The following is a 10,187-nucleotide window of genomic DNA, read 5'->3' as shown; positions in this document are numbered from 1 at the left end:
AAGTTTGGCTGAAATTGATACAGCAGTTTCAAAGGAGAAGATTTTTTAAAGTAAGTCAACATGATGAACAAATTGCGAAAAAAAGTCCTTAAAGGGCAATAACTCCTTAAGGGGTCAATTGACAATTTTGGTCAAATTGACGTAATTGAAGATCTTACTTTGCTGAACATCATTGCTGTTTACAGTTTATTTCTATCTATAATTATATTCAAGATAATAAACAAAAACAGCAAAATTTCCTTAAAATTATCAATTCAGGGGCAGCAACCCAACAACAGGTTGTCTGATACATCTGAAAATTTCAGGGCAGATACATTGTAGATCTTGACCTGATAAACAATATAACCCCAGGTCAGATTTGCTCTAAATGCTTTGGTTTTTGAGTTATAAGCCAAAAACTGCATTTGACCCCTATGTTCTATTTTTAGCAACGGCGACCATGTTTGTTGATAGATCATAACTTCGGATACAATTTACAAACTAGATACCCTAAGGAATATTCAGTTAAAGTTTGGAAGTATTTGGCCCAGTAGTTTCAGAGGAGAAGAATTTTGTAAAAGATTTTTAAGATTTACGAAAAATGGTTAAAAATTTACTATAAAGGGTAATAACTCCTAAACGGGTCAACTGACCATTTCCGTCATTTGACTTATTTGTAAATCTTACTTTGCTGAACATTATTGCTGTTTACAGTTTATCTCTATCCATAATAATATTCAAGATAATAACCAAAAACAGCAAAATTTCCTTAAAATTATCAATTCAGGGGCAGCAACCCAACAACAGGTTGTCTGATTCATCTGAAAATTTCAGGGCAGATAGATCTTGACCTGATAAACAATATAGCCCAAGGTCAGATTTGCTCTAAATGCTTTGGTTTTTGAGTTATAAGCCAAAAACTGCATTTGACCCCTATGTTCTATTTTTAGCAATGGCGACCATGTTTGTTGATAGATCATAACTTTGGATACAATTTACAATCTAGATACCCTAAGGAACATTCAGTTAAAGTTTGAAAGTATTTTGCCCAGTAGTTTCAGAGGAGAAGATTTTTGTAAAAGATTACTAAGATTTACGAAAAATGGTTAAAAATTGACTATAAAGGGCAATAACTCCTAAAGGGGTCAACTGACCATTTCCGTCATGCTGACTTATTTGTAAATCTTACTTTGCTGAACATTATTCCTGTTTACAGTTTATCTCTATCTATAATAATATTCAAGATAATAACCAAAAACAGCAAAATTTCCTTAAAATTACCAATTCAGGGGCAGCAAACCAACAACGAGTTGTCTGATTCATCTGAAAATTTCAGGGCAGATAGATCTTGACCTGATAAACAATATTACCCCGTGTCAGATTTGCTCTAAATGCTTTGGTTTTTGAGTTATAAGCAAAAAACTGCATTTGACCCCTATGTTCTATTTTTAGCAATGGCGACCATGTTTGTTGATAGATCAAAACTTCGGATACAATTTTTAAATTAGATACCCTAAGGAACATTCAGTTAAAGTTTGAAAGTATTTGGCCCAGTAGTTTCAGAGGAGAAGATTCTTGAAATAGTTTACGACGACAGACGACGACAGACGACGGACGACGGACGACAGACGACAGACGACAGACGACAGACGACGGACGACGACGGACGCCAAGTGATGGCATAAGCTCACTTGTCCCTTCGGGACAGGTGAACTAAAAACTTACGAACCAAAATTTTTTGAATTTTAGGAAGTTAAGTTACCCATACCCATGTAAAATGAGTTCTTATTAAAATGATTACATTTTCAAACACTAAATATCACATAACTATCATTAGACATTTGACATGGTCATAATTATAGCCACACAAAACAAAAATATCCAGAAGGTTTTTGGTCCGGATATAATTGCTGTTTTTATGTGAAATAATAAAAAGTGTCTTAAACGACATCATTGACATTACATATTTGACCTGTCATAATTAAGGCACACTTGTATTAGTACGGTGACCAGACCCAATATTTTTTAGATTTAATCGTCAAACATACTATATGGCTATATTATATATCATTGGATTCGGAAAAATGAGTACTATTGAAATATCGATGTCGTCAAAAAGAAATGTGGTAACAGTTTTGCATAAAATGAGGTCAAAGATCAAATTCTGTTTTTATTTTTTTCTTCCTTATACTTTCAAAATTTGAAGAAATATATAACAATTTGGGTTAAATTCTAGATACAGACATTTTTTATATCAATAATCAATGAATTATCTCGAAAATGTAAAAAAAAAATGAATAAGAAATCGATTTTTTCTGGAAATTTGCGTTTTTCAAATACTTGTTCTATTACACAAGATCAACACATATTCTGTTAAAATTACAATAGTTACCTTACCGGCTGACATTTAACTTCATCCATAAATGATAAATATTATTTTTACCTGCATCCTACTGTCTAGAATGCATATTTTGCATAAGATCTTTCATGAAATTCATTAAAACTAAAAAGTACTCAATACTTCGAAAATAGTTTCAATTCAACATTCCAATCAATGAGATCCACAAAACAGAATCATATCTTCTGTTAAATTGTCAAGGATCATGATTTGAAATTTTTTACATAATTCTTACCCTTTACAGGATCAAAACCCCTGACATGTAAGGTTTTGAAGTGAACATACACATGACTCTTTCATATGCAGATTTTACTTTAAATGAAGACACCAGATCCTTTTATTATTTTTATGCCTACAGTGGCACATACTTCCCTTGAGGCTTTTATAACGGTATTTTCTGTTGCAATGCCATAGAACTGTTAAAATGTCTAGGAATCTGTCTAAAAAGCAAAGTAGCCATCTATAAAAGGTGATCAAATGTTCTAAGAAAATTGAAGCATATCAAGTATCCAGCTTCGTGCGGTACGGTTGGTTACAAAAATATAATGTTACATTTGAGATGACTATCTCAAGGAAGAGACCAATTCCCCTCTCATTATGTTCTAACATTTGATAGCTAAATGTCTACTGCTTCAAGGAACATATCCCAGTATGGTATGGAAATGTAAGTCATACATCACATCCCAATTGCGTATTAATATCTATAAGAGGCTGTATATGAGCTTCGAATAGCTCTGTCATATGAGCGTTATGAATTTTGTCTGGCTTGAATTGCTGAAATAATGCATCTGAGACAAAGGAATATGCTATTGTTGATTAATAAAGGTACAAATGTATGAAATATCATATAAATGTTAATTATTTTACATTTTGCGTTAAAAAAAAGTATGAAATTAAATTGGAACGTACTCTATTTAATGCAAATTTTTAAGTATTCGCAGTGTTAAACTTTTACAAAAACTCTTTAAAAACGAATTAATTTTGCTACACTTTATTTGAAATCGTTAAAATAACATGAATAAGGTGTAACAACAATGTATATAATAACAGAAATCATATCACGGATGTTATTTAACAATGTTGACCTCTAATTGCAATGAAGTCATTTTCACTTGGGTAAAGCTGATGACCGTAACTGCATCATCCCAAGATGTCGGATTAAAAATAAGGTCAGTATCTGTACTAAGTGTTAAAGTGTTTCTATATCATTTTCTTACAAAGCATACATTGGTATGATGTAAATTTATAATTGATTTACAAGATTACCGTAACAGGATCAGCGATTCAGTGACTTAATTGTTTAAAAGATGAGCGTACTTTGTAAAGGATGACTGTAACTTTTATAGGATGACCGGCAATTCCAAAAAAAATACCCATACTTATATGCATAGCATTATGTTGAGTTAGGGATAGCGGATGTGAATATGATTTTAATCAGTAACTTTTTCACTACTTATTTTTAGTTTTTTGCAAAGCTAGTAAATTGCATATTTCTCGTAAATCAAATAATATATTATGATAAAGACGTTTGAATTCTAATGAAACATGATCGCGACACAACGAAATGTTGATGAAAAAACATAAATTAAACACATGAATATCCGGTTATCGAGCCCATGTGTACGGCTCCACTGAAGCAGCTTAAAAACTTAACATCTTTCAGAAAACTAACACATGGCCTTGACACCATCGGATCCGAAGGAAATGCAAAATTTATTCTGCATTCAGTTGTTTAAACTAGTGTGTTTTCAGCTGATATTCCTTGTGCTTCATATCTTCTACAAAAATCAGTTTCTGAATAGTAATCCAGAATGGGTGTACATGCATTGGCATTTTTAAAAAGGTGTATTTTTATATGACATTAATAAGAATCCCAGAAATAAAAAAAAAACGTTAGGTTTGTAGTTGGAGGCCATATATATATATAGACAATAACTCGCTAAAAGCTCGCATACACCTTGTTTCCTAGCCTTGTACAAATACAGCTGATATTTAAAGACACTAAACAGTTATTGTATATAAATATATATATGGCCTCCAACTACAAACCTAACGTTTTTTTAACATAACAACTAATTTCAAAAGTAAAAACAAACTAGAATTGCCATTGCAAGCAATAGCGGATGTCACCCTTCCCCCATTGCCACTAAGCGGCAGCCATTTCAAAATGATTAAACACTGAATACAGATCTACGAATTGCGATATATTTTTTGTAAATTTTCAGTTCATTTAGAGGATTGTCAAAAGTTTCACATTTCTTCTGTTTCCATGACAACGGCAGCCATTTTGGAAATTTCAAAGTCAAAAGTCTCATCTGTACATGCCAGTTAACAATTACATTAAATTTCATTAAGTTAGGAGCATTTTGAAAATATTTGACATTTCTGCAGTTTCCATGGCAACGGTAGCCATTTTGGAAATTCCAAATTCAAAAATCTCATGCAGACCTGACAGTCAACAATCATATTAGGTTTCATCAATTTTGGAGCATTTTGAAATTTTGGGAATTTTTGACATTTTAGTAGGTTACTATGGTAACAGAGACTTTTCCAAAATTTTAATGGCAGATATTACATTGGTTCATGGGAGGAAACATACCGTCCGAGTTTCAATGGATTTGACCTACCATTTTAAGAAAGTAAATGACACTTTTTAAGGTTTTTGAAGCACTATTTTGACCATTTTTGCATTGTTTCCATGGTAACGGTAGACATTTTCGAAATTCCAACGCCAAATTTCACATCTTCCAATGTTGCTCATCGTTACTGTGAAGTTTCATTAAATTTGGAGCAATTTGATATTGGGGAAATTTTTGGTGTAGTTTCCATGGCAACATAGAAGTTCCAATGAATCCAAAAGAAGTATATAGTGGGCACCTACAATGTATCAAAATATAATGATTCTAAGTATAATCATCTCCAAATAATTCACCAAAACCAAAATGTGGAATTTTTCACATTTGTTCCGATTCCATGGTAACGGCAGCCATTTTTAATGGTCTTATGACCTACTGCAACCCGAAATTTTGTGTTCCAAATTATACTCAACTATCATTAATATTGGTACCATTGTCTCCAAGAAAACTGCCGGACAAAATCCTTGGAAGAATATTAATAATAATAGTAAAGAAACAGAGGAAAAGCAATATGTCACCCGACATTGTCGATCGGGTGACATATTAACAAAACATTGTCAAATTTGAAACAGAAGTGTTCGAGTTGTCCTACGCTTCAGATTTGACATTCACTAAACATGCATGCTGAAACTGACATGGTTGATTTTGTAACACAATCATACACATTCAAGTTTTGAAATCGACAATTGTCATCGTCATTGTAATGCAACTGGAATACACATTCTTAGGTCACACAGGTTCAAACAATACTCAGTCCGGTAGTAGGCGGAGCTTTAAAGCGATATCTGTATGGTATACAGATACAGCATAGCAATATCTGTATGGTTGTATTTGTATAGTAGGACACCCAATTGCAGGATAAGGTAAACTATGCATTCACCTTGAGCGATGTATTACTGATGACCATTCGAGATTCTATTTTTGCGAATCCGTCGTGATTTATTTATCTGCACTAGAAATATATGCAAAATTATAAATGATAATGTTTTCTAAATAACAAAAGTTGATTTTTAATCTGAGAGTTTTAGTTAGCTTAAAAACAGGTTTAATCCACCATGCTCTACATAAGTAAATACATTTTAATTTGTTGTAAGTTCGTAGTTTTTTTTTTTTTACCTTCATATTATTTTATGATTTCGCAATAAAAAAAAAACGTGCATGTAATGTTTCTTTGACCGCCAGACACACAACCGACATGTCTGTCATATCAAAAAACATTTGCTTTATATAAAAAAAAAAGTTTCAGTCTTTTTCGGAAATTCTAAAAACATATTTGAAAGTTTCTACTGACACTTAATTATCAGAAGGATCTACTAAGATGTTGAACTGAAATAAATAACCAAGAACGCATTTAGTTTCAGATCAAAAATACAATCGAAATCTTGTGTCGTTTTCGTCAGTTTGCTTATACATCCTTTCATGGGGAAAATAAGACCAAATCAATTTAATCAAAGTCTTTAATTTAATTTAAAAATACATAGTATAAAAAATATATTCAAGCAATATCTAAAAACTCGTCCGCTGTCTCTGTCACTAATGTGGTCTATGTACAGTGGATGATTGTCATCAGAAAACTGTGTTGGTAGGAATGTGATCTAAAACAAAAAAACATATGTTTTATTATCATGTGAAAGACTGTAGTTTCGATATTTTCTCTTATATGGCTATGTTGATATTTGAAAATAAAGATCTAAATTCGAAATAAAAGACATGTATTGCTGTTGAGATGTACAAGTTACCAGCCACATCCACTCTGTGTTGAAAAACAATAAACTATAGCCGTTAATTTCTGTTTCATGTTAGTTATCTTATTGGTAATCATACCACATCGTCTCATTGATATTTTCGACATTGTTAACCCCGTCATATTATTGTGCCTGTCCTATACCAGAAGCCTGTTTTTGTAAACTTTTTTGTATAAACTAGGCCGTATGTTTTCTCTATAGAGTTATTTCATATTTTTCACGTTAAGGTACACACAATGTATATAATAGCTGGTTATAATGTATGGTTTAGTTTCTAATAGTTGAAGATCGTTACTTTTGATATAAGGTATGGGGTTTTCTCATTGTTGAAAGCCGTATCTTTTAAGACATTTACTGCTTTGAATATGTAAATTTGAGAAATTCTCGATGTTTCGATATAAACTGTAGCAAAACACAGCTGTGAACATACGTTAGATGACTAATCAGATAAGTATTGTTATCAGCAACTTACCATAACAACACTGATGGTGGGATCAAAACTTTTGTCTACCATTTATGGCGATCTCCGCCTCGTCGACCTCCAAACTTTCGTCGACTGCCTCCAAATATTCTACCGCCTCCGAATCTTCGATCGTCTCCAAATCTGTGATCGTCTCCAAATTGTCTACCGTTGCCCCACTGTCGTCCTCCTCCCCATCTGTTACCTCTACCTGATTGGTCAATAATTAAAGTGTCTTGTTGACCTCCACCGCCTCCTCCGCCTCCGCCACCCCCACTCCCTCCTCCTCCTCCGCCTCCTCCGCCGCCACCGCCACTTCCTCCTCCTCCGCCGCCACCGCCACCGCCTGAACAAATAATAATGTCCACCAAAACAAACAATACTACTAAAGTGATAAGTTGATATTTCATTTTGATCTGTAATAAGATAAAAATAAAAGGAATTACAAGAAATGCTGATTTCAATGACATTATTTGCTTCAATGTTTATATGTTGCCAGTATCATTAACTGACCATTTGAAAACAGAAAAAGTTTAAACTGAACACATTGAATAATTTTATTTCGGTCGTTTTTATTTATCATTTTATTATCCATTCTAAAATCGTCAATTTCAAAATCTTTGTAATATTTACACCTCTTTCCTGGTTATATTTGTTTCATATTATTTTCATATACGTTTTCTCAATTTGGCATAAACAGCTCACTTCGTGCAATAACTTAATTCGTTACTTTTGCCATTACAAGCAAATATAATTGTAATAAGAAATGTTTTATGCAGAATATTCTTTGGTTTGAGATTGGTATCCAAACCTTAAAATATTTTTAAAAAGTGTTTATTTTATGCATGCATATATTTGGATAGGACATCCTTGTTTTTGCGTGCTTATACACGTTTTAGTATCAATAAATGGTGTTCTGTAATATTATATGTCAATCATTTCTAAACTTTGTTTGCTGTTGTCTTTAATTGTTAACACCAAGTCGTGAGTCGCTAGATGCGTTATATTTTTCTGTAAAAGTGGATCCTATTATCAAAGGTACCAGAATTACAATTTAATACGCCAGGCGCACATTTCGTCCACATAAGACTCATCAGAGACGCTCAGATAAAAAAAGTTATAAAGTCAAACAAGTACAAAGTTGAAGAGCATTGGGAAAAGGAGAAAATTTAAAAGAGGGGCAAACGGTACCAGAGGGACAGTTCAGCAAAACCAACGCAATTCTATTTCGGGGAGATACAAATAGACCAAAAGACTACAAGATTCTAATAAAGAATTGTAGTAGATTTCATTGATATATGGTTTTACTTCCTTCAACATAGAGTTCGGATTTTTTAAAAGAGATAAATTTGGGAAGATGATCAAATTATAACTACTTGACCATTTATAGTCTGCACAGGTTAATTTATCTGTAACAGTTGTACAATCTGGTCATGATTTTGAAGTGAAAAAAGGACGCAAAAAAAACAACTATTAAGGTTGAAATGTTATCACATATTATAATGCTAGTAAGTAACGTCTCTTCAGGTAACCTATTACTTACTCGTCTGCCTATATAGACATGTTATTGAAATTCGATTTTGGTTCTGAATATCTATGTTTTATTTATATATTCGTTATATTTGGACAGATTTGACCGCGTCACAATGTTTACAAAGATCCGCATGAGCGTTCGATGGCAAAGTGTAACGTGAACTCTGACCCATTTCTCTGAAGACAGTCTAGTACTCTTAGTGTAGATTATACGACTTTGCCCTCAGTAAATGAACAGGTGATTGTAGTTATTGGCCCCCAGGACATAAACGGGAGTTATACAGACACTTTTAAGATCATACACGGACACTTTTTAGTGACTACACGGACACTTTTTATGAATAGAATCACTCGTGCATGACCAGTAAGTTCTTGGGCACTTTAAATTTCAATCAAATTTCAACTCTTTGTTCCACCTACAAAAACTTTTCCGTTTTTTTAACATTAAAATATTTACGTTGTTATTTATAACCATATTTTTATCAATCTCGAATGTATTTACAGTATAACTAATCATATCAGGACAGTGAGGAATTAACCGTTTAACCTTAAAAATGTATAAAAAAAAAAAAGTGTATTAGTTCACCTCTCACCAGACCCCACCCCACCCCCATCCCTAGCCCACTCTCCTCCCCACGTACCTTTTTGAAGCTTAATAGTCATTATCGATTATGATCATGAATAGTATTCTAGGCGAGGAAATTTATAAAAAAAAATCATATTTAATCAAAAGATAAAATGCGCGATCGATCCTATAATTAAATTGTGACTGTGTAATCAAGGATTTGCTATACAACCCATATAAACTGTCTCTGGTATAACACAAATGAAATAGAAAAGTCGCTAGTTGATTATTGTTTTCGAATCCACTACTTCTGATGAATTCTCTAAAACAAAATCAATGCATACGTAGATGTGTTATAATGTTTGTTATGGTTCGTTAGCTTTATAAAGATCAACATGAATGAATTTTCGCTTACATTGCGCATTTTCTGTGTCTGAACTGTATTTAGAAATAAACATCTTATTTCAAACATCTCTAACTAAATAATATTCTTACCTGAACTTCTAAGTCTTTATTCAAAGATACCTGGCTTTCACTTGATTATTGTCTTTTATAGTATCCCAACTTCCTTGTTGTGATGATTTACAAAATTGATTGTTTCATTCGTTTTATATCTTTTTCGTTCGTATATATATATGTATTTAGAACATACTAGTACATTATTCTATATATATCTCAATATGTCATAGCTAAATGTCAATAGGGCTACGGACAATGAAGGTCAATGTAAAAACCACTGTGTTTATTTATTTATTTTTTGACAAAATCCCCGAAAACGTATCTAGGTCATACCTTCAGCGTAAACGTTACGACCTGCACGTACACAACTTGACCACACTGACCTGTTCTTCGATTTCGTGTAGTTTCATGT

General features: G+C 32.7%; 1 long non-coding RNA gene across 1 annotated transcript; it reads right to left on the bottom strand.

Moving 5' to 3' along the window:
• Positions 1 to 6,456: 6,456 nt before the first annotated feature.
• Positions 6,457 to 7,486, bottom strand: LOC134710033 (uncharacterized). The gene is made up of 2 exons (XR_010106084.1): positions 7,231 to 7,486; positions 6,457 to 6,608 (listed from the first exon to the last, which is right to left on the bottom strand). It is a non-coding gene; the product is annotated as an uncharacterized LOC134710033 (long non-coding RNA).
• Between the last annotated feature and the right edge of the window lie 2,701 nt (positions 7,487 to 10,187).

This window comes from Mytilus trossulus, chromosome 1 (assembly GCF_036588685.1).
Source record: "Mytilus trossulus isolate FHL-02 chromosome 1, PNRI_Mtr1.1.1.hap1, whole genome shotgun sequence".
Taxonomy (NCBI): domain Eukaryota; kingdom Metazoa; phylum Mollusca; class Bivalvia; order Mytilida; family Mytilidae; genus Mytilus; species Mytilus trossulus.
Note: the sequence above shows the minus strand (reverse complement) of the source record. Positions and strands in the feature narration are given on the sequence as shown.